The sequence below is a fragment of the Aptenodytes patagonicus genome, chromosome 3 (genome assembly GCF_965638725.1).
Source record: "Aptenodytes patagonicus chromosome 3, bAptPat1.pri.cur, whole genome shotgun sequence".
Lineage (NCBI taxonomy): Eukaryota > Metazoa > Chordata > Aves > Sphenisciformes > Spheniscidae > Aptenodytes > Aptenodytes patagonicus.
In genome coordinates, this window is record NC_134951.1 from 14,207,874 (window position 1) to 14,233,543 (window position 25,670).

General features: G+C 40.8%; 1 long non-coding RNA gene across 2 annotated transcripts; it reads right to left on the bottom strand.

Annotated features, from left to right (window-relative positions):
* Window positions 1–11,580: 11,580 nt before the first annotated feature.
* Window positions 11,581–23,944, bottom strand: LOC143158965 (uncharacterized). Of its 2 annotated transcripts, none has more exons than XR_012995079.1 (3): window positions 23,825–23,944; window positions 19,407–19,494; window positions 11,581–12,645 (listed from the first exon to the last, which is right to left on the bottom strand). It is a non-coding gene; the product is annotated as an uncharacterized LOC143158965 (long non-coding RNA). The 2 variants fall into 2 exon arrangements; XR_012995078.1 differs by lacking the exon at window positions 11,581–12,645 and adding an exon at window positions 17,853–18,197.
* Window positions 23,945–25,670: the final 1,726 nt, after the last annotated feature.

Consider the following 25,670-nt stretch of genomic DNA (forward strand, 5'->3'; position numbering starts at 1 on the left):
AAATTCAATACTTTGTCAAAGTCCATTATAGCAGCAGTCTTGCTTGTAACAATCAAACATTCAAACTTGGATTTGATTTTTAGTTGCTCAGATAGGATTTAGGCTTTTTTATTTCTCTCCACTCATTTTCTTCTAATTCTGTACTAAACAAATAATCATCAGCCACTCTATTTTGCCCCAGGCTTGTTGTCAGGCTAATAGACTCCCTGTTACTCATGCAAGTTAGCTGAAATGTTAACAAAATGTTAGTTTGGTTTTCATCTCCAGAACTTCTTCAGTTATCTTAGAGTCAATGAAAACCACCACCAAGGATCCAAAGAGCTTCTTTTCCAATGCTTCATCTTGCTGTAGACAAATTATCAGTACTTGCTGACATAAAAAATTCTAACACAAGTAGCTGCTGTTTACCATCTTCTGAAATTTTCAATTGGAAAATGTGTGAAAAGCAAAATATAGTTGCCTTTCCACTTCCTTGTCTTTTTAGTCCTTCTGCCCAACAACACAAAAGAGAAATTGCATAGAAAATAAAACAAATATGCAAACTTTCAGAAGGCCTTAATTTCCTTAAGTTTGATGGTCAAGAATTCTACCTGTGCCTCTCTTATCAGTTCTAAAATTCTAGAATATGAATATCAGATTAATTACTGTTATTAATTGTATCTTCTTTTTTATATTCTGTACACACTCAGTTTGCTCATATGTGCATACAGATGTGTAAGAGAACTTTTGCATATATGCGTGTGGAGCTGCTTTCACTTCCTATCAAAGTCAGTTTGTGGTTTTAACCACTGTGGCCTGTCACAGATGTGAGAGTGTGGATTTCTGAATACCTATTAAAGTGTTCTTAAACAATTTCTGATTATTATTCATATGTTTTAAATTAAATTCTGCCTTCTGCCTGATCTGGTTCATAATTGTTTTCAGCTTTTTGAAACTGGCCCTTTGAAAGTATCAAGTGTATATATCACTGGTTTGGACTTTCTTCTTTTTAATAATTGTAGATATAATTAAAACAAAATCATCTCTCTCCCAGGCTAACAGCATTCTCTATGAAGAATAACTAATATTAAGTAAATTGTTTCATATCCTTGAGATTTTTGCATTTGCATTCTTATCCCTGATTGCTTTATGTGAATGCCTTTGAGAAGAACTAGCATCTTGTAATGCAGCTTGGGTAAAAGTGAAAAAAGGTGAAAAAGTGAAAAGAGGTGAAAACTCAAGACCAGTCTTTTTCCTAGAAGACCTGACTTTTTCTTGGTTAGGGTTAGTGTTGTTGGCCGAGTGCCGCACTGACTGGGGTAGAAAGAACTTTGGTTCATTTTCCTGCCCTCCACACTCATGGGCCACCAGCATGCAGTACTGCTATCCACATGTTTTAAAAGTTATGAAGTTTTCAAAGTTGTGATGTTTTAAAAGTTGTGAGTCCATCTTCACTTTTCCCTAAATATTGTAATATCTATATAATCCTCAGCATCAAATGAAGAAATTATGTTTAGACTTTTAAAAAGATACATCAAGTCAGATTTTAGTGTTTTGGTTTCTTGTTGTTTGTGTTTTCTTTTTTTTTTTAACCAAACCCATGAAAGCTGGAAACTCAGATGAGGAGCACGCTCTTCTTTGATATCATAATTATACAATTATTTTGGTTCCTTCTGCTTTAGGCCAAATACAATAGAGTTCTCACAATTTTATCTTATAGCGATAACTGACAACTACGGTGTGTTAGGACCATTCTGCAGGAATCTGACATACATGGAGAGCAATGGAATGGAAAAAGTAGGGTTATTTTTCCCTCTGAAATATCTGCATTTTGGGTAGATCTTTTGGTTATTTATTGAACTCTGAAAGGCAGAAACTGATGGTACTGTAGACCTAAATAACCCCAGAGACATCAGCGCTTGGCAGAAAGCTTTCACAGAAAACCCGTGCTTCCTTCTTACACCTGACTGCAGGTGACATTAATTTCCAGCAGTCCCCTCAGCAGGTCGGACACAGGCAGATCTCCAGGTCACACTGACAGCACAGTCTGATCTCTACTCTTCGCCCAAAGGACCTTGGGCCTCACAGGCATGAAGTCTGTGGCAACTGCTGGTAAAGATGTCATCAGCTCATCCTCTTATCCATCTGGTTGTGGTCTCACAATTGCTTGCTACTGACAAACCTCTAACATCTTCTACTGAAATCTCTCCTTCACAGTACAAACATGACAAAATGAAGCCCGCAATTGTAAAAGAAGCTACAGTGGAGGAAACAGGTTGGTTGAACAGACATGGACAGTTTTTACCATGCTTCTGTGTCTTTTGGGTATCTTTGTGGTGTCTCAGGCGCAATGCAGAGGAGGAACAGTGGCTTAGAGCATCACAAACCTCCATCTGTCACACAGCGGGTGCTTAAAGTAGGTCTACCCTGCTCAGCAGTGCTCGTGAGCAAAAAGAGTAGATACATGGTTAAACCTGTATCCTCGTCTTTTCTGCTTCTGCCTGTTTATCTGACTTGTGTGTCCTTGAATCGATCAGCTGGGTGACCAGTGTGGGAAATGCAGGTAATGTGGGGAGCCTGGCTCTGTCGGGCATCAGAGATCTCATAGAGTGCCACAAGAGGTGAAGGGAGCAAAGGCAAACTCTGAAACGAAGGTCTTGATCTCTGCCACATGAAAAAAACCAACCCAGAAAACAAAAAAACCCCCCACATTATGATATCATTTGAAATAAAAGTCTTTGCTTCAACTTTCTTGAGGCAAAATTAAAGCATTAAATTTTGCAGAAAAGTGTGAGATCTTCCCACAGAAAAATCCTCACTCAGCTGTAATGAAGATATTTCCCAGCTCCTTCCATCTCTGCTACAGCTTTCTGCACTTTGTCTGTGACTTAACATTTTGAGAGGAAAAAAAACCACACACACAAACCCTGTGGTTTACTGAGTCACTTACTGGCACAGGGCCTTGTTTAAATATCTTCCTGAAGTGGCTGGCTTGGCGCTCCCTATCTGAGGATTTCTAATGGATCGTTCTGCCTGAAATTAGGCCAAGCAGTTTCCTCAAAAGAATTGAAGCTTTTAAAATGGTTACTACCATTCCTTTTCAGTTTAAATTTATCAGCTGATTTCATCCATGGATTTGTAATGCACTTCCCTTCCCCTCATCTAAAAAAGTGGATTTCTGCTTGTGCCGTATTATATCATCTCTGTTCTGAAAACAACTGAGAACTTCTCCAGCTCTGTTTCTACACTCATGGAACTGGTATTCACCCATGAAACAGGTGACTGCTGCCTCAGTAACACAGTATCAATTTAATAAACCAACATTTTCAGCAAGAATATAATTCCCTGGAGGATGGTCAAGCAGTGGAGGAGGCTTCCCAGAGAGCCTGTGCAGGCTCCATCATTGGAGGTTTTCAAACTCTGCACAACCTGGTCTGACCCTGTAGCTGACCCTGCTGTGAGCAGGAGGTTGGACCAGACACCTCTGGAGGTCCATTCCAGCCTGCATGATCCCATGATCCTTTCCTGATTGTCTGTTCAGCAATTGGTTTGTTTTCTTTTAAGTATAATATTAGAATTCATTTCTAGTTAAAGGTCTTTGTCCAAATCCTTAAATTCACCCGTGGCTTCCAAAATACACAGCTCTACAAACATACATCACTGCATCGTCAAATTGCACTTTGGGTTTTTCTTCACATAAAATTAAGTTAATTATCAGAGCTATCTCAACAACTGTTGTCATAAACATGCAGTGTTTTTCCCTTCTCTTAGCAGTTCTAAATCGATTCAGATTTAGAACTCATCCGGCATCTTTTCTACCTACATGGTCCTACTGATAAACAGCAGTAGCACATAACACTATGATATAAATTGCTGTTGAGTTGGAACTGTGTTTTCCCACAATGAAATTGTTCCTCCACTTTTACAGATTCACTCTTACCTTTGAATCGAATACTTTCTGACACTGTCTGGTTGAGTCTAAATGTGTTTCTGTAGATTTTTTGCGTTCAAAGTGAGTGTCAAATTTTCTTGTGACAACTGCTTCTCACTTCAAAAAACATAAAGTAGCCCATCTCATAAAGGTATTTACAAGAATGAGCACATTTTGCAACTCTACAGGAATATTTTCCTTGATGTGCCACAAATTAATATTTTTCTGGGAAACCAAAAAGATTTGATTTCTACTTGAGATGCTCCTAAACAATTATCTTTATAACCCCATTAAGAGTAGGGACATTAAATAAATTATAAAGGGCCAAGTACCAAAGCCCTTGCTAAGGACTTGATTGCACAGTAATGGCAGAACTGCATAACATAATGTACAGAACTGTCCAAGGGGAGTGTTTGTAGGAATTCCACCTCCGTTTTTAAGTTCAGTATTATATATGAAAATACTATTCCTAAGAAAACTCACTCTTTGGAATTTGCAGAGATGAGTTGCTAGGAATTCTGTTCTAGGAAAGAAGTATACATATCCAATGCTGTGAGGATTTGTATAAAATCAGTTTCTGCTGTTTATTTCAATCTCACTACTTCTCATAATTTATTTTGCAAATTCATTTTAGTACATCCTCCCAGGAGAAGTTAGTGCACTGTTTGTATCTTTAGCGTTTGCTAAAAAATTGCATTTACTCAGCTTACGCAAGCTGGAAACATAACTGGTGATGCTGCAGAGTTGATGCTGAATTTTACTGGAAAATACAAAATAAATGTTATTGGAAAACACAAGCGTAGTGAACGTTTCCCTGCAATATTTGTTAAAAATAGTTCTGAAGTTTGTACAAGACCAGTTTGAGTTCTATATAGAACATCTAACACATTTATACTAATTATGTTAATATGTGATTACTTATATAAAACCATAACAAAATCCTGGACTTGTGAAATTGGTATGATTTTTGGCATTCATTTCAGAGAACCAAAATTTCATTCACTGTGAATTTCCCAAAGTAATACAATAACCTTTTAAAAGTGATAACATACTAGTTCTTAGCAAATTAATCAGTACTTCAAAATATACCGTAGAAGGGGAAAAAGGTCCTTAGTAGGATTCTGTGTCTATTTTGTGCATCAGCAGCAAATGTTCTAAACTGTAAATTATTTAAGTGTAGCACACTATGACATCTCTTTAGGTTCAGATCACTGAATTTGTAATGCAGTCAGCTCTGTAGACAGAAACATTTTTATGTGATGCATGCAAAACATTTCTTCACCAAATTAAATAATGTAGCAAATTGTATGAAGTCCAATGGGACCATATATTAGGTTAATCTAAGCTGTCATGGAGTCATGGACTAATGAAGAAAGGATTGAAAGAATTAACCCAGTTTCTTTCCTTCTTTTATCAACTGTCACTGGGGGAGTGTGAGTCAAGGGAAGGTACTCAGTCCTTGATTCTGCCAAACCTACAGAAATGTTTAATATGATTATTACTTGTCCTTTAAATAGTATATGTGAATGTTGTGTAGCTTTTATTCTTTTTGGTCTATCTCAAAACACTTTGCAAATGGGACAAGTATCATTATTCTTTTTATATAAAGAAAATATTTATTTTGTTATATATCTTATTATTTCTTATTTCTTTGATGTTATTGTAAAATATATAAAGAAAAAATTCTTTATAAAAAGAAAATAAATCAAGCCAGAGAGAGGAAAGTTGTCAGAGTTCTCCTTTTGACGATGGGGCTATTCATATACTACAGTCCAGTATTTCTCTAAACTGGGCAGAATCAAGGGTGTGATTTGCTTCCATTGAGGTACTATGGTTGTGGTGGTGAAATGTTTCCATCAGGCAAACCCAGCACCATCCTGAAGGCGTGAGCACATTTGCATCACATTGCTACAGTGAAAAATGTTAAAGTAGAGGATCCATCTCTTTTTTTTTTTTTTTCCTTAGCTATTAATAAACCTTCTCCCATTGGCATAGCAGCAGGTTAGTAACGAAAGCTTTTCAGTGTGTTGAAAGAAAAAGCCTTACCCAGTCAGTAGCTATCCTTTGCAGCTGTCCCTCGTGGCACTTAAATGTCGTTTCAAACTTCACTTCATCACCTTGGTGAGCTAATGCACTCTATGGCCTCACCAGATGCAGTAAGCACTTTACATGGCTTCACCCTCCCCCCGCCCCCGTCCTGGGAAACTGTCTCGAGAGGATGTTTATATGTTAAATTGCAAGAGAACTATGGATGAGAAATAGCAATTCTGCTATAGCCTATGAACTGATCTACATTTCTTTCAACTCACTGAAATGGGGTCACATAGTTAGAGACACACAAACCAGGGAGGAAATTGTCTATTGTAAACCAGGATTGCCTATTGTAAAACTGGAGCCAGATGCCAAGGTTATACCTAACTGAGAAGCAAGAGAGAAAGCAGCAGAATTGTACTGGTAAAACTATATACTACACATACCTGTCTCTCCAGATATATCAGCAGTCAAGACTTGATTCCCTTCCGAAATATATTACCTACTAGTGTAAATCCATTGACTTTCATTGCATTTAATTCTGCTTTTTGCCAGTCTGATGGGTGATACAGGGTCATGTACTGGTTGCCCAATCATTGCCTCTTCTTCTAAGATCAGTACTGCCTTTCTGCCAAGTAAAGTAGGTCCTTGGGCACTTTGAGTTTGACTTCTCATAGAATCATTTAGGTTGGAAAAGACCTCTAAGATCATCAAGTCCAACCATAAACCTAACACTGCCAAGTCCACCACTAAACCATGTCCCTAAGCACCACATCTACACGTCTTTTAAATACTTCCAGGGATGGGGACTCAACGACTTCCCTGGGCAGCCTCTTCCAATGCTTGATAGCCCTTTCAGTGAAGAATTTTTTCCTAATATCCAATCTAAACCTCCCCTGACACAACTTGAGGCCATTTCCTCTTGTTCCATCGCTAGTTACTTGGGAAAAGAGACTGACACCCCCCTCACTACAACCTCCTTTCAGGTAGTTGTAGAAAGAGATAAGGTTTGAGCTTCTTTTTCTCCAGGCTAAACAACCCCAGTTCCCTCAGCCAATCCTCACAGGATTATGGGGGCTTCATTCTGCCCCCCGTCCCTGTCTTAGAGCTCAGGGGGCTGGGTACCCAGAGAACAACTGGTCTTACTCGTAAGGACTGAGGCAAAGAAGGCATTAAGTATCTCAGCCTTTTCCTCATCCTTTGTCACTATGTTTCCCCCTGCATCCAATAACAGATGGAGATTCTCCTTAGCCCTCCTTTTGTTGCTAATGTATTTACAGAAACATTTTTTATTGTCTTTTACAGCAGTAGCCAGATTAAGTCCTAGTTGGGCCTAGGCCCTTCTAATTTTCTCCCTGCATAACCTCATGACATCCTTGTAACGCTCCTGAGTTGCCTGCCCTTTCTCCCAAAGGTCATAAATTCTCCTTTTTTTCCTGAGTTCCGGCCAAAGCTCTCTGTTCAGTCAGGACATTCTTCCCCACCAGCTCATCTTTCGGCACATGGGGATGGCCTGCTCTTGCGCCTTTAAGATTTCCTTCTTGAAGAATGTCCTCAGTAGAGGACAGTCATGGTCTGGGTAGTTTCTGAGCATAGCTTCATTGAATTGCATGTATACGTGGAACAGATAGGTGGAGAATTACTAAGCAACTATTACAGCCCAAATCCGGCCAGATTCTAAAGTGCAACACTGCTTGGGTCTTAACTCCAATGAAACCTAACAAACACAAGCATTTCTGGTGTTGACACCATACTTTCTCTATGGGATCTGTACATGGGAAACAAACAAACAAAGAAAAAAATCTCCAGTATTGGAACTTTCTTAAATTTTCGGAAGATTGTATAACGATACTATAGATACTCTCATAACAGTATGCTATGCCATCATGCCATCACTCTATAAGAAAATGTTTTAAACATATAGAAATGCACTTCCTCAGAAATGTTGAACATGAGCCCTTTATTATTTTCATTGTTCTTGAAACATGCTTTTATAACAGCTCTTGGAGTGGCCACCAAACATTCCTTTGCTGAGGCAATTTTGAGAAACTTATGAAAAAATATTTTAAAAATCCACTCTCTTTGAGATCACTGGACAGTAAGTATTGACTTTTCTGACAGAAATTGTGTTTTGGCAGCAATCCACGTGCCTGAAGACAGATTCTTCCATGGATTTGAGATGGAATTGTTCCAGTGCTATCTCCGTTCAAACCAGCAAGGGCCTGGACCACAGCTAAACTTCAGATTTACCTATCTAGTTAGCTGGCTACCTAAGGTTTGTCATAACTATGAAGTTATGTACAGTTCTTTACACCATGCTCATAATTACTGAGAGGAGCAGCACAGAAAACAATGCTTATTAGAAACTTCTGTATGCTAGTTGCATTCCTAACTTCTGGAGTATAATGTATTATTAACAAGTAAGTAAATGAGTAACAGAATACAGGAAGATTACAACAATTATAATGTGTTACCAAAGCAAGATTAAATAGTCTCAAGAATGTGGCATGGTGTGTAGCTAAGCTGATTTATTCACAAATTCAAGTAGTTTAGAGTAATGTCCTTAAAGGGAAGAGGGGGAAGGCTAGTGAATGAAAGTCAAGTATTGGTTTTTTCTGTTTTCTTTCATTATTCTGCCTGGTTTCTTCCACTTTTTATCAGAGCTGTTCTGACAGTAAAAATTGTAAAAGCGATTAATAGTAACAGAGAGAGAACTCTCATAGTACTTTACATCTCCTGCATGATCCGATGTGTGCATCCCACTGTCCAGGTCACTGTCATATGCTCCCACCAGCACGTAGCCCACACATAGAGTCCAGCAGGTTTACAAGGGAGGCTGGAATCAAAGCCACTGACTGCAACTCTCACTGCCTTTAAACCACCAAGCTGGATAATGCTCTTGTTTCACTTCCTAAACTGAGCTGGAAGGAAAGCATTTTGGCTTGCTCGTCCCTCAGATGACTTGAACAAAAGATAATCCATTTGTCTGTCAGCACTTATGGGACAATCATTAAAATCTGTCCTTGAACACAGGTGTTCCCATTGATTTTACTGGAATCCCAAGGCAAGATTCTCTGAGGGTACATCATAACTTCATGGAAACTGGTAGAATCATACTCATTTATACTATCTAAAGAGATAAGCTATATATCTGAGGTTAAAATGTGGCATTTTCTTTCTGAAGCACTAAGAAAAATCACATAAGGCCAAATTCTGAGTTCGCTTGGATATTTGTGCCTTTGACCAACTTCTATGTGAGCAGAATTGTGGAAATCATTTTCCAGCTCTCAGAGTGGGACACAAAGGTGTCAGCAGGTATTTACTGCCACAGGGGTTAAATTGACAGAGGTGTTTGCAGCAGTATGGGAAATACTGCAAAGGTAGATAGGGATCTGGTCGACAGCAGGCTCCATACGAGTCAGCAGTGTGCCCTGGCAGCCAAGAGGGCAAACTGCATCCTGGGGTGCATCAAACACAGCATAGCCAGCCACTCAAAAGAGCCAATTATCACGCTGTATTTTGCATTGGTGCAGCCTCACCTTGAGTACTGTGTGCAGTTCTGGGCCCCACAATTTAAGAAGAATGTGAAGGTCCTTGAATGGGTCCAGAGGAGGGCAACAAAGCTGGTGAAAGGGCTGGAAGGAATGTCCTGTGAGGAGCTGCTAAGGACTTTGGGTTTGTCTAGTTTGGAGGAAAGGAGGCTGAGGGGCCTCATTGCTCTCTCCAGCTTCCTGAGGAGGGGAAGTGGAGAGGGAGGTGCTGGTGTCTTCTCCCTGGTATCCAGTGATAGGATGTGTGGGAATGGTTCAAAGTTGCGCCAGGGGAGGTTTAGACTGGACATAAGGAAGCATTTCTTTACCGAGAGGGTGGTCAAACACTGGAACAGGCTTCCTAAAGAGGTGGTCAATACCCCAAGCCTGTCAGTGTTTAAGAGGCATTTGGACAATGCCCTTAATATTTTAATATTAATTATTATTTAATTATTTGTTATTAATTTATGAATTATTAATAAATAGATTATTATTTATAATTTAATGTTATATTGTTATTAAAATGCCCTTAATGCTTTAACTTCTGGTCAGCCCTGAATTGGTCAGGCAGTTGGACTAGATGATTGTTGTAGGTCCCTTCCAACTGAAATAGTCTCGTCTTCTCTTCTCTTCTCTTCTCTTCTCTTCTCTTCTCTTCTCTTCTCTTCTCTTCTCTTCTCTTCTCTTCTCTTCTCTTCTCTTCTCTTCTCTTCTCTTCTCTTCTCTTCTCTTCTCTTCTCTTCTCTTCCCTTCCCTTCCCTTCCCTTCCCTTCCCTTCCCTTCCCTTCCCTTCCCTTCCCTTCCCTTCCCTTCCCTTCCCTTCCCTTCCCTTCCCTTCCCTTCCCTTCCCTTCCCTTCCCTTCCCTTCCCTTCCCTTCCCTTCCCTTCCCTTCCCTTCCCTTCTCTCTCTGTGTTATAAATGATCATTTTCTTAGGACTTACTGTACATATGCATCAGTTTTTACTTTTTTCATTCATTGCAGTGCCATAGAATGCTGTTACAAAACCATAGCTGAGGTAAAAATCCAGTGTTTCTGAAAACATGATGATAGGAACGTAACCATGGCCACAAGACCATTCAATTCAGTCATAATTTAAGCACAACAAACTGCATTAAGCATCAAAAAGGACACTCCACATCTGATTGGCATTGATAGTAGTTTATAATATGGCAAACCTGACACCACAGAACAAGATAAAATATTATAGTAAGAAAGCTGATTGATTAGTTAACGTCTGCACAGCACTTTTAAACATGAAGCACTGCCAACTTAATGCTAAGAAAGCATTTGGATCAGCAGGATGTGTATAAGCTGAGACCGAAAATTACCCTTCTGATGAAGTAATGTATTTGTTAGACTGTAGCATTTAGAATTCTTTTGTGTTCACTCCAGTTATTACTATGGTCAAGAATTTCTGGTGATCCATTGAATAAATGGTCAATTATTCTGTTGTATAAAATACACAGAAGCTGATACTACAATTACAATCTATCTGGAGAAAGCTTTATTCATTAGCTAAACAAAAATTATTCCTTAGAAAGCCAGTCATGGCTCTTCTTGAAGAAAGCATGTAGGAAATGACATCTCACAGCAGTAACTTTCTGCTTTCAAGTAGATGGCTAGAGTGATGGGAAGCTTTACGGGAATCCTTTACTCTGGATCCAGATAAATTGATTCTGTTTAATAGGGTGAATTCTATTTAACAGAGTAAATATCAAGTCAGCGCATAAACATCCTTTAGAATATTTAATTTGCAAGAAAATGGAAGGGCAGCGGATGAAAGTAGAAATAATATAGACGTTTCTTGATCAGACGATTTTAGGAATCTGAATGATACAGCGACCTTCAGGACAAAGGTTTCCAGACTAGCAGACTAGCAGCTTTTCAGGCACTATCAAAATCTCAAGGTTCAAGCAAATATTGGCCATATTCTACACTCAGACATCACTAGCATGACCGCAGCAGCAGCAGGAAAGAAAGGCAGATTTTGGCAGTAGCATACAACCTTTTATAAAAGTCATAAAAATTATCATTATGGAATCTATTTTTTTGATACACTATGCAGCTAATCCAATTGAAAGTTTTGCTTTTTTTTTTTTTTTATTAATAGTAAATTATGGGCAGAACTGATGGCACTGCCTTTATTACAGTTGTCGAACTCTTTGCACTACAAGAAGCTGTTATCAGACCTCACATACTTTCTAAACTAATCCTTTGTTTAATGCTCCATGCTGGGTTTCCTCCTCAGGCTGGCTATTTCTGGGAAATTTCAGACAAAATTGTTTTCTCCTTACTACTTTCTGGTAATGTTTTCTTTCAAAAGCTGTGTGACACTTTTTTCTGGATGAAGGTTTGGCAATTTGACAAGCTGTGTTTACTACTATCCCACAAAAATAAACACGAATGAAGCCAAGGTAGAAGGCTTTGTAACAGCTCTTTCTTCCCAGGAAGGACATGCTTGAGTGTCGTAGGCAGCTTTTCAGAAGACTCGGTCCTTGTTGTGCGCGTCTCACAACTCGCAGTGCTGACCAGGCTGTATGTGTGCCAGATGCAGCCTCGCTGCAGTGAGAGGTGGGATTGCCGCTGGCTTTCATCCTCAGTGTCGGTAACGCAGAGGCCAGACCGCAGAGGTACAACCTGGAGCACATTGCCTCCAGCATACAGCCACACTGGGCTCCATGAGACTGCAAAGCTCATGCTGAAATCATGCTGAGTTCAGGCTCTCATAATGTGATTTTTATCCAGATAGCTGAGATTAAGCCAGCACAGGTATGCCAATCATGCATAATCACACTCATACATTCTGGTTGCAAGGAAGACATACTCCCAGTAACTAAGCACTGATGTAACTCTTGGCCCATTCACCAACCTTCTCAGAGTTGGCTTCATAGGTGTATTTGAGATTTATCTTCATTTTGGAAATTAGAGCTGTGTGCATTTTGATAGCAAAGATAGCTTGAAAGGAATTCTATATATGCCTGTTCTGATCTCTTCTTTAATGTGGCTTAAGTTATGACCCAGTCTTATATAAGCTCTAGCTTCAGTGTCTTCCAGATGGGCAGTAAATCTGAACACAAGGGAGAGGTTCTCAGCTGCCCTAAGTCAGCACATGTCCAGTTGAAGTAGATTGTGCTAAGGGTTATGTACTCCAGGGATTATAAAGCCGTAGTTTCTGTAAATGATAGACACAGTCATGGTGGTTACTTGGCAGTGTGGCAGGCTGGGGATAATCAAAGGCAAGGAAGCCCAAGCTGGAATACAGTAACAGACATTTCAGGACAGTGCAGGGAAATTATAACCTATTTCTTTACCTAGTATTTAGTCATTAATAATCAGTCCTAAGAAGATGTATTACAGACTTATACTGGTATGTACCAGCTAAGATTTTGGCCCAAAAGTAAATTTTGAAAGAGGGAAAAATAAGTGGATATAAATGTAAAATGGAATAAAATTTCACCTCAATTTTCCATAGCCACATCACTAATCTATTTTGTTTTTCTGATAAGAGAGTATTTTTTTGACATAAAAGAATTGTGTAGGTTTAAGATGTCTGGGCTTCACTAAGGCATTCAGTATTGAAAAATGTGGTAATTATGAGCTGGACTGGAAAACATGGTACATAAGGTACACATGAAGTGCAGAAGGAATTAGCCAAAGAGATAGCTCATGACAGAGGTGTCCTGAAAGGGGAATGATTATCAGAGAAATATTATTTGTGAAGTTCTCTGTGGATCACTCTCAAATCTTATTTAATTTAATATTTTCCACATCGACCTATGTTACTCTAGTGACATTTCCTAATGACACAAACATGGGAGGTATAATGCCTATAAAGGGATATAAGAGCAGTATTTGAGCACAGCTGGGAGCCTGGTACATGCTCTCCACTTTGAAATTCTACAGGAGGTGACTTGTAAATGCTTCTTGTTGCTTACTCAAACACAAACCAAATGTATTTGAAAAAGTAGCTGTATGAATAAAACAATGTTTTGGTTTCCGTGCTCCTGTTTTGTGAAAAGTCCAAATCATAAGAATATCTGATATCAAGAGAGAACAAAACTAATGACAGTAAACCTGTCACCTGATCAACACGTGGCTCAGGGGCAGGTGCCATTGGAAGAATTTTGGGTTTTTTGATCATGGGGAGGTTTACACGGCACCGGGCCTGCTGGTGACAGACGGAGTTCAGCTGTCTCACAGGGGGAAAAGAATCATTGCTCATGAATTGGCAGGTCTCACTGAGAGGGCTTTAAACTAGGTTCGAAGGGGGAAGGGGATAAAACCAGGCTCACTAGAAATGAGCCTAGGGGTGGCGTGCTGATGCCGGGGGCGAAATCGATAGCCCAGCTCAAGTGCATCTACACCAATGCACGCAGCATGGGCGGCAAGCAGGAGGAGCTGGAAGCCATCGTGCAGCGGGAGAGATATGACTTAGTCGCCATCACAGAAACATGGTGGGGTGACTCTCATGACTGGAGTGCTGCAATGGATGGCTATAGACTCTTCAGAAGGGACAGGCGAGGAAGGAGAGGCGGTGGGGTGGCCCTGTATGTTAGGGAGTGTTTTGATTGTCTAGAGCTCAACGATTGTGATGATGGTACGGTTGAGTGTCTATGGGTAAGGATGAGGGGGAAGGCCAACGAGGCAGATATCCTGCTGGGAGTCTGTTATAGACCACCCAACCAGGATGAAGGGGCGGATGAAGCGTTCTATAAGCGGCTGGCAGAAGTCTCTCAATCGCTAACCCTTGTTCTCGTGGGGGACTTCAACTTCCCGGACATCTGCTGGAAATACAACACGGCAGAGAGGAAGCAGTCTAGGAGGTTCCTGGAGTGTGTGGAAGACAACTTCCTGACACAGCTGGTAAGTGAGCCTACCAGGGGAGGTGCCTCGCTCGACCTGCTGTTTACAAACAGAGAAGGACTGGTGGGAGATGTGGTGGTCGGAGGCCGTCTTGGGCTTAGTGACCATGAAATGGTAGAATTCTCCATTCTTGGTGAAGTAAGGAGGGGGGGCAGCAAAACCACAACCATGGACTTCCGGAGGGCGGACTTTGGCCTGTTCAGGACGCTGGTTGAGAGAGTCCCTTGGGAGACGGTCCTGAAGGGCAAAGGGGTCCAGGAAGGCTGGACATTCTTCAAGAAGGAAGTCTTAAAGGTGCAGGAGCAGGCTGTCCCCATACGACGTAAGAAGAACGGGCAGGGAAGACGACCGGCCTGGCTGAACGGGGAGCTCTTGCTGGGACTCAGGAAAAAAAGGAGAGTTTACCGCTTGTGGAAGAAGGGGCAGGCGACTCAAGAAGAGTACAGGGATCTCGTTAGGTCGTGCAGAGAAGAAATGAGAAAGGCAAAAGCCCAGCTAGAACGCAATCTGGCCGCTGTCGTTAAAGACAACAAAAAAAGTTTTTACAAATATATTAATGACAAGAAGAGAGCCAAGGAGAATCTCCATCCTTTATTGGATGCGGGGGGGAACATTGTCACTGAGGATGAGGAAAAGGCTGAGGTACTCAATGCCTTCTTTGCCTCAGTCTTTAACAGGCAGACCAGTTATCCTCAGGGTACTCGGCCCCCTGAGCTGGAAGACAGGGACGGCGAGCAGGATGAACCCCCCATAATCCAAGAGGAAGCAGTCAACGACCTGCTATGCCACCTGGACACTCACAAGTCTATGGGGCTGGATGGGATCCACCCAAGAGTGCTGAGGGAGCTGGCAGAGGTGCTCGCCAAGCCGCTCTCCATCATTTATCAGCAGTCCTGGTTAACGGGGGAGGTCCCGGACGACTGGAGGCTTGCCAATGTGACGCCCATCTCCAAGAAGGGCCGGAAGGAGGATCCGGGGAACTACAGGCCTGTCAGCCTGACCTTGGTGCTGGGGAAGATTATGGAGCGGTTCATCTTGAGGGCGCTCACAAGGCATGAGCGGGACAACCAGGGGATCCGGCCTAGCCAGCACGGGTTCATGAGAGGCAGGTCCTGCTTGACCAACCTGATCTCCTTCTATGACCAGGTGACGCGCCTAGTGGATGAGGGAAAGGCTGTGGATGTGGTCTACCTGGACTTCAGTAAAGCCTTTGACACCGTCTCCCACAGCATTCTCCTAGAGAAGCTGGTGGCTCACAGCTTAGACAGGTGGACTCTGCGCTGGGTCAAAAACTGGCTGGACGGCCGGGCCCAGAGAGTTGTGGTGAATGGAGTTACATCCAGTTGGCGGCTGGTCACGAGCGGTGTTCCCCAGGGCTCAGTTTTGGGGCCGGTCTTGTTTAATATCTTTATTGATGATCTGGATGAGGGGATTGAGTGCACCCTCAGTAAGTTTGCAGATGACACCAAGTTGGGCGGGAGTGTTGATCTGCTTGAGGGTAGGAAGGCTCTGCAGAGGGACCAAGACAGGCTGGATCGATGGGCCCAGACCAACTGTATGAGGTTCAACAAGGACAAGTGCCGGGTCCTGCTCTTGGGTCACAACAACCCCATGCAGCGCTACAGGCTTGGGGAAGAGTGGCTGGAAAGCTGCCTGGCGGAAAAGGACCTGGGGGTGCTGGTTGACAGCCGACTGAACATGAGCCGGCAGTGTGCCCAGGCGGCCAAGAAGGCCAATGGCATCCTGGCCTGTATCAGCAATAGTGTGGCCAGCAGGAGTAGGGAAGTGATGGTGCCCCTGTACTCGGCCCTGGTGAGGCCACACCTCGAATACTGTGTTCAGTTTTGGGCCCCTCACTACAAGAAGGACGTTGAGGTGCTGGAGCGTGTCCAGAGAAGGGCAACGAGGCTGGTGAGGGGTCTGGAGAACAAGTCTTATGAGGAGCAGCTGAGGGAACTGGGGTTGTTTAGCCTGGAGAAAAGGAGGCTGAGGGGAGACCTCATCGCTCTCTACAACTACCTGAAAGGAGGTTGTAGCGAGGTGGGTGTTGGTCTCTTCTCCCAAGTAACTAGCAATAGGACGAGAGGAAATGGCCTCAAGTTGTGCCAGGGGAGGTTTAGATTGGATGTAAGGAAAAATTTCTTTACTGAAAGAGTGGTGAAACATTGGAAGAGGCTGCCCAGGGAAGTGGTGGAGTCCCCATCCCTGGAGGTATTTAAAAGACGTGTAGATGAGGTGCTTAGGGACATGGTTTAGTGGGCATGGTGGTGTTTGGTCGATGGTTGGACTCGATGATCTTAGAGGTCTTTTCCAACCTCAATGATTCTATGATTCTATGAAACCAAATTAAACTATGATTCTCATTCAGAATAATGCAAAAAGTGTGCAGTCATTAGCTCGTGCACCCAGACTTGTGGACAGCTGGACTGGGTGGAAGAGGATTGCTGAGAGGATTTTTTTAATGACCTCAGACAGGTAACTGACCTTCATCCCAGAAGCACACGTATTTGATAAAGTGTCATGGATATCTTTGAAGCCTGGATATATAAATAGTGAGCAAACTTACTAAACTGAAAGAAAAAATTTCTTGGGCCTGATTGCTTAAGCTATCAAAGAAAAAATAATTTTTCCAATTAAAAAGAGCAGGGTCATCAAAATAATTATGAACTGTGAAACCCTACAATATTTAATGATAAAAGACTGGACATTTGGAGATGGGAATGACTTACAAAAGGGCATTATGTTGATGAGATCACTAAAAAGAAACAGTGGAGGGAAATTTAAAGAAGTTGTTGCAGTAGACAAAACTCATGACCCATCCAAAATCAGATGAAAGTGCTGCCAGAACCAAGCATGAGGTAAAGTGAGAGAGCTGACTAGCAATCAAACACTTGCATGAAAAAGAGAAAATTATGCATGAACAGGGCCATATTCAGCTAGGAAAGAGACATGCATAGTAAGGGCACAGATGCATTAGATTTGCTTTCATATGGACATCATCTTGCAAAACAAAAGGATGCTTAGCATTATGGGACATATGCATGAAATGCCACAGGTAATTTGTTTGTGTAAGCTTACCACTAGGCAAATTGAAATGGAGAAAACTTTGTAGAACAGAAACACTTACACTGGTAGTACAGCATTCCTTTTGGCTTATATTGTAAACTAAGAAACAGAGCAGATGTGACTATGTAACTACCTTCATAATTCCAAAGGACGTGCATTAGCAATTCAGAAATTTCCTTTCAGGTAGTTATTTTACACTGTTTCACAGATTTTCTTCACTGTGGCATTTTGGATGCTATTGCCAACTTGAAGAATAGAAATTACAAAGAATTCAACTTTGCATGATCCTGGAAGGAGTTTAGTCACATCCCTGTGAGACTTTGACTCCATTCAACTCTCATCTTGGACTAGTTGGATGTGCCCAAGAAAGACCCATCCTTCTGTTTGGGTACCCAATTTGTAATGCAGGAAAGCACCAGTAATCAAGAGAGTAGCAACACATTTTTAGATTTAAGTTAATTTAATGCAAGTAAGTACTACAAATTAAGCACATAACAAAGCCTGGACCTGGGCTGAGGCTTTAGAGCTAAGCCGTCCTCCAGAAATGGTTGGGTTTTAATGTTACTTATTGTAAGGACACCCTTCTGAGAGGTCACTTTCCTGGGAGGAAAACCACCACAGAAGTAGGTGTTGCACAATCAAACAGCAGAGAGGTGGGTCACACTGGGTATGCAATAGCTGGGTTTCAATCAGGGCTGTAATATGAAGCCTGAGACTTTATAGCTTACACCGGTTATCCCCCACGTTCCAACTAATAGGAGCTGATGTGTTGTAGGCAATAGAAAGATGGAGGCTCTGAAAAGGAAAAGGTGGAGATAAAAGGAAAGAAATATCAAGGAACAACTCCATGTAAATTAAATTTTGGGGGAGGTTGTTACACAGATGCAAAGTTTAAACATTTTAACAAAAAACAGGCCGCTCTGTGCTCTCTTTGCTCTAGTGTGAGAACTTCAGTGTTCTGATACCTCTTCATGTATTTGATGAGAGACTAATAGCCTGACAGGCTAACACTTCACTTCCTTCCAATTAGGAGACTTTAACATCAAAGCCAAGGTCCTCCACTCAGTAAGGGCTTACTTGAATGAATTATAGAGGAGAATAAGTCCACTAGTTTCTTGTTTTTTCCCTCATGGAGACACAGTCCGGTATAGGCTTTAATAAGATGTTTGAGGTCAAAAGGTTCAGGTTCCTCACTGTGAGCGCTAGGAAGCTGCCAGAGTGTTTCAATATGTGTGGTGTTTGTAATGCAATCAGACAAAGCTGAAAACTCTATTACACAGTGTCATGTGGCTGACTTCCTTTTGGAGTGCTCTTGTGTACAGTTAACAGCAAAAAGTATGGGACTTTTAGTATGCTATGAATCCTCCATGTTGCCATTTCAGCCTGCTGAAACAAATAATGCCTTTGCCACCATTAGTTTTTGGCTGGCAGGAGAGGTGCGACAGTGGCTTCCTCCAGGGTATTGTGTCAATTGTTTAGGTATCGACTGGAAACAGACCTCCAGGACTCAGAGGTCTTCAATGAGAAGTGAAGACTATGTTTGATGTATGATGTTATTTGACTTGCTAAGCTCGAATCTCTCGCAGAGTCTAAAAAAACTACCATAAACTGTTCTGCCCCTATTTACCTCATCAGCAAAGCAAAAAATATTAAAATCCCTTTGAGATAAGCATAGAAGATGCTTTGTTCCTTCTTTTGGTCAAAAAACTTTTTAGATGCAGGATATTTTTTCCTGTGCATAATATCTAGCTTTACTTCTTATTTTTTAATGGTTCCTACTGCCAGGACTGGATCTCTCCACCTTTCAGCAACAGCTTTTGTTCTGAAGGAGTTTAGAAAGTACGTGTATCTTTTATTTTAATACCTATTTCACACAGAAGAGCCGCACAACTGATTATAATATAGCAATTGTTTGCTGCAATATTACAATGGAATGAGGAAAAAGGAAAAACAGGTGAAGGAATGTCTTCTGTTTAATCACACAAGGGACTGGATTCACCTCACCTTGCTTTAGGTCCTCTGTGGTCAAAGGAGAGAGATCAACATCCATTGAAGAGTAGTTAACATCAAAGTTTCCTTCCATGCAAAACAGCTAAGGTATAACAAAGACCAAAGACCATTGCAGAGGTAAAGTCAAAGAACTGGGAGACACAAGACCTTTATCAGACATGAAGATCTAACAATTAACATCTTGAGAAGAGTTTCTACAGTATAAGGTCCCTATCTCAATAATCAGCAAATGTTTAGATGAAAATGATTTATGTAGCAGTTCACTAGTCTCCAAGAGAAATTCTTTGTTGTATCCAGGTATTAGTTTCCAAACCACAGTATCTAAATCCATGCACCCTTACAGATGGCAAAAGCAATCCCATCAAATGAACCCCCCATTAAATCCCCCCCCCCCGCCCCCAAATTCCCAGGTAAATCTCTCTCTTTTTTTTTTTTTTTAGTTGGTGTTGGGTTTTTTAGTTACTTTTCTGTTTTTATTTTTCTCCATGTACTCCTAACCTTTGTCTGCACAAAAAAAATGAACTGAGCTAGGTAAATTGATACAGAATATAACCCTTTATCACCAAAAGCAAATCCAACTGCAGTGATATTAGTTTATCTAAACCATGCATATTCCACATGGGAGGAACAAAAATCAGCTTCAATATGAGGCACTTCCATAGCAATACACCTGTAGCCATGCAAGTTTTGGAAAAGTATTACTATTTTCATTCATTTTAGTTTCATTTGGAAATCACAGTTCCTAACTGAAATGCCATTACTGATAAAATAAGATCTATGTATATTCTGTGTTTTGTGTTTTTCCTCCAGTAATAGCATCCCCTAATTACTACAACTAACTGAAAAATACTACATTTTACAAAACTTTTTGCTCAGTAGAAATAATGAAATGCTTCTAGACTTTTTCACTCCTCTAAAACAAAAATAAAGCCAAGCCCTTTAAAAATTATGTTTTCTCAGAGTTTCTTTATGCCTCTGTTCGTTTTGTTTCTTTCAAATGTTTCCTTTTTTTCCAACCTCCTTTCCCTTTCCCAACATACTTGGTTTTCTTTCTTTCCTCCTTAATTTTTTTATGTGAAGAAGAGAAATGAAACAATTTTTTTTTTTTTTTTTATTTACAGTTTAGGATAGTGATTGAAGCCAGTTAAAAGAGTAAGCTGTCCCTGAAGGATAGACCTTCAACATGAAGACTTTAGCCTTGAAAGGACTCCTGGCAGTGCGTGACTCATTCAGTGTTGACACATCTGTAACAGTCACGAAATTTAGCTTCCAGAAATTTGCATCACAGATTGTCTCAGGGATATGTCAGGCCAAATCCAAGGAAAACCTTAATGAGTACAGTTGAATGTTGGAAACAATATCTGGTGTATACAGAAGAGAATAGGAAGATGAACTCGGCTTCTTTTTTTTTTTTTTTTAGGAAAAAGCTAGCTTCTGTATTCTTATTGAAATTGAAGTTCTTGAAAATCTGTTTCTTTGTTACTAAATGTGTTCTCCAGGGCTCAGTTTTGGGGCCGGTCTTGTTCAATATCTTTATCGATGATCTGGATGAGGGGATTGAGTGCACCCTCAGTAAGTTTGCAGATGACACCAAGTTGGGCGGGAGTGTTGATCTGCTCGAGGGTAGGAAGGCTCTGCAGAGGGACCAAGACAGGCTGGATCGATGGGCCCAGACCAACTGTATGAGGTTCAACAAGGACAAGTGCCGGGTCCTGCACTTCGGCCACAACAACCCCATGCAGCGCTACAGGCTTGGGGAAGAGGGGCTGGAAAGCTGCCTGGCAGAAAAGGACCTGGGGGTGCTGGTTGACAGCCGACTGAACATGAGCCGGCAGTGTGCCCAGGCGGCCAAGAAGGCCAATGGCATCCTGGCCTGCATCAGAAATAGTGTGGCCAGCAGGAGTAGGGAAGTGATTGTGCCCCTGTACTCGGCACTGGTGAGGCCGCACCTCGAATCCTGTGTTCAGTTTTGGGCCCCTCACTACAAGAAGGACGTTGAGGTGCTGGAGCGTGTCGAGAGAAGGGCAACGAGGCTGGTGAGGGCTCTGGAGAACAAGTCTTCTGAGGAGTGGCTGAGGGAACTGGGGTTGTTTAGCCTGGAGAAAAGGAGGCTGAGGGGAGACCTCATCGCTCTCTACAACTACCTGAAAGGAGGTTGTAGCAAGGTGGGTGTCAGTCTCTTCTCCTGAGTAACTAGCGATAGGACGAGAGGAAATGGCCTCAAGGTGTGCCAGGGGAGGTTTAGATTGGATGTAAGGAAAAATTTCTTTACTGAAAGAGTGGTGAAACATTGGAACAGGCTGCCCAGGGAAGTGGTGGAGTCCCCATCCCTGGAGGTATTTAAAAGACGTGTAGATGAGGCGCTTAGGGACATGGTTTAGTGGGCATGGTGGTGTTGGGTTGATGGTTGGACTCAATGATCTTAGAGGTCTTTTCCAACCTTAATGATTGTATGGTTCTATGATTCTATGATTCTAAATAAAAATTACTCTGTGTAATTCATAGGAATTCATCACACGTGTGGCTGCCCCACAGGGGCCCAGCTTCCAATTCTTCTAAACCACTTTTGATGGAGGAAAACATTGGCAAAGTTCTAGCTCTTTGAAATTCAAAATACATATAGTCATGAGGTGGTCTAAATACAAATCTTTTATATTGTACAATAGCTTGAAAACATGAGGTGACGGGAGTACTCAGCCCTTAAAGACTTTCCTTTTTCCACTAACATATCTTCAAAGTGTCTTGGTGCAAACACGAATGAAGTTCCAATGACACTTTTATATTTTTCATCAATCATTAAATAGTATATCTTGAGTCTCCTGACTTATTCTTCATACCTAGAGACTTTTTCAGTTTAAATCTAACTCATAAAAAAGAAATGTAGATAAATGAAGTGTGCTCAATGATAAGGAATTAAAGAAGGGTCCCATATGTAGTTTAAGAAAAATGTATGCACTGCAGAGAATTAAATCTAATTAACATCAACATTGTATACTTTTTGCTATAAAAGTAAACAAATCATAAAAAAAATTCTTATTAGTCATCCATTACTGGACTAATTGTTGTTTTTTAATAACTACAAAGTAATAAATCACAATTTCAAGGCAAAATAAGAAAAGCTTTCTTTTTCTTTTTCAGTTTTTGTTTTTTGAAATCAAAAAGAAATTTCAACAGGTAGATTTTTGAATTAAGAGTTCTGAATTAAGATTTTCATGTGCTTTTGCAGTGTTGTATAAACATAGATATGACTCACACTGATTTTGCTGTATATATACTTTTTCTGCAAAGTAAAGTGAGTGACACTACAGTATCAGATAATGTTTATCTGATAACCATTAATTTCCATGTGTGTCTACAAGGTTTTCACTTTAATTGAACAAAAATTAACCAGATAAATTGAAAATATGCTATTAATAAATCTTCTATAGGAATGACTTTTAGTTGATCCTGCATATGGCAAAATCCTCTATGGAAATACTTTTGCCTGTTTTCAGTACACCATGGAAGTCAGTCTTAGCAAGCTTTTGTTTGATTCCTTGATGTGGCTGAACAAAAGATCATCCTGAGTATTATTTACAGTCGTTTCCATTTCCATACTAATCATATTATTCCAGAAACTCAGTCTATATTCACTTGCCAGTCCCCACTGGTGAAAGACAATCTTTATTATGTAAAAAAATGGACATCAGAATATTGTTTTTGAAGTGTAATGAAATGGTTTAATAACAATGTATCTTCATATTTCCTAAATGATTTTAAAACCTTAATGCACTGCAGGGGTCTGCCTCAGTGGCATAATGAAATGGGACAGTTTAGATTGCAACCTGCTGTGTGAGGCTCCCCCCATCTACAGAGCAGCGTGACAGCTCTGTCTCCTTTCCTTTTTATCTTTCTTTGCCTCTCCAAGTGCTGGGTAATATTCTTGAAGAGGGGGATGTCACTCAGTATCTCACACATCCAGCTAGTGATTAATTTACACAAAGTAAAGATGAGGTACTTCTTAGAACTAAATCTACTGCTACAGTTTGATCATGAAAGTTGCCAAAAGATTCAATACATAGCTCTGCTAGCTATTGGATGTTAGTAGAAATGTTAGCCATTTACTTTTTACAACCAACAAACTGGCCTCTACACACACACACCCTGGGCATATAAACATATAGCTAGGCATATAGATAAACATATATTTAGAGAGAAAGTGGGAGAAAAAGAGACGTGCACACACATGCTTACATATACACTGCTGACATGATGATTTTACATTGCCTAAGACTACAGGCAGATGCAAGGGAAAAATGCATGCAAAAAAAAAGGTGTAAGCAGCATGAAATAACTTCACAAGAATTTGAGCAACTCTTACAACTATGAACCTTCCGGCTGATCTTTGTACATTTAAATGATCTAATACTCACTGTATTACAACTATTTTTCTTTATGTCCTTTGGATATAATCCTGGAAGCTTCTTTTAGCTGTGGCTGTGGCCTGGACAGAGCAAAACTAATACTCTAAACAGAAGTAAATATACTGATTGCTGCTGCAACCTCCTGGAGAGAATGTTTGCAGATGATTAACAATCACGAAAGGAGAAAGCAAGAGCAGTTGTGTCTGGAAAGGGGTTTAGCAGGGAGGGTGAAGGCGTAATACTGGCTGACTATGCCTGTTTACTAAATTGTCTCGTTGTAACTTTGCCCTGAGGCAAAAGTCCATCCGAATCTACTGGAAAAGTAACAGCATTGAATTCGAGGTATTGTTTTACTGAAGTGAGCTGAAGCACCAGTCCAGGGTTAAGTCTCGAGCTAAGATCTACTAGATACTGCACAAACTCAAAATAGAGGGAAAATTTTACTTCCAAACTGTAGGTAGTCTTGACTAGACATTCAGGGTAAAAATCACCTAACTTTACAGCATAAATTTCTGTATCTCCTACGCTCCTGTTTGAATCAAATGGGCACTTCTGGGCATTTCTCAGACCTACTTTAGATGTCTACTTAAGGATAAGATGGATTGCACCCTAGAAGTGCCAATTTCTTCTTCATTGATAGAGAGGGAGCCTGGGGTCACTGCCTTGTGTGTAGATGGATGAATCCTTACCCCTCTGTTCCTGGAAGAGTGCTGCAGCTGAATTAATGGCTCTGGTGGCATGCTCTCTAACAGAGTTGCATTACTGTATGAGTATTAATAATGATCCTACTCTGTGGAGGATGAATACATGCCTTTGCAATGAGATGGATTTCTTTACCTGAAGATGAGCTAAAAGTTATTTTAAGTCACATCTTATTCTGTATTTAATAGTAACAGTCTAATGTGTAATTTTGCTCTGCATGCATTCTATAGCTAGCTTTTCCAGTCTTTGAATTGACACATCACAACACACGAATACTTCAGTTTATAATGGGCTTAGAGGGAAGAACCTGACCATCACCAGCTCACCTGTAAGCTAGTGACATGTAAAAGAGCACAGGCTTTTTATTACCATCCTGTCCTTCCTGCCCTAAACTGCATCTAATTTCATCATCATCTTTAACACTGGATTTTGTCTCTTTCAGGGTTGCATTTTGCAAACTGTTTAAACAGTGACATATACTACTTTACTGTCAGATAGGTCACAAAAAAGGGAATCCACTCCAGATCATTTGACTCTTTTGCTCACTAGTTTCCTATGAAATTTACCTGATCCAAAGGGCATGAAACCAGTCTTTCCATATATTTCAAACAACCTTAATTCAGTCCCCTAATGGTAACCCTGGATTATATATTCATCATATATTCTTTGCTAGTCTTTTGTACATGGTTCTCTTTATAGGACTAAGAGCTATCTCTGCCTGAACTGTACATGTGGAGGTACTGTTTCTTCATAAACTTCTATAGCCCTGTAGACTAGTAGGTAGCTGTGTGACTCCTTTATCTGAAAGTACTCACTTTTAACAGTGATACACTTTTCTAATGTTCATTGCTGGTAGGCACAGATCAGAAGGAATGTGACCCACATTGCTTCATTTCAATTTTGCTATTGCCTAATTTTTATTTTCCTTTCAATTGCTGTTACACCTGGGCTATGGAAGCAAGAAGAAATAAACCCCTCCCTCCCCCAGACCTTCTACTGCCCTGAGATAGATCTATTAAAGTCCAAGTAACAAAAAGCTTGAGCTTGACCATAACCTAACCACTAATAGCAATACCAAGAGTAAAGATAGGCTGTCCTCAAACTGTCATCTGAAGACCTGATTTCTTCTCTCATGCATATTTGCAGAGATGAA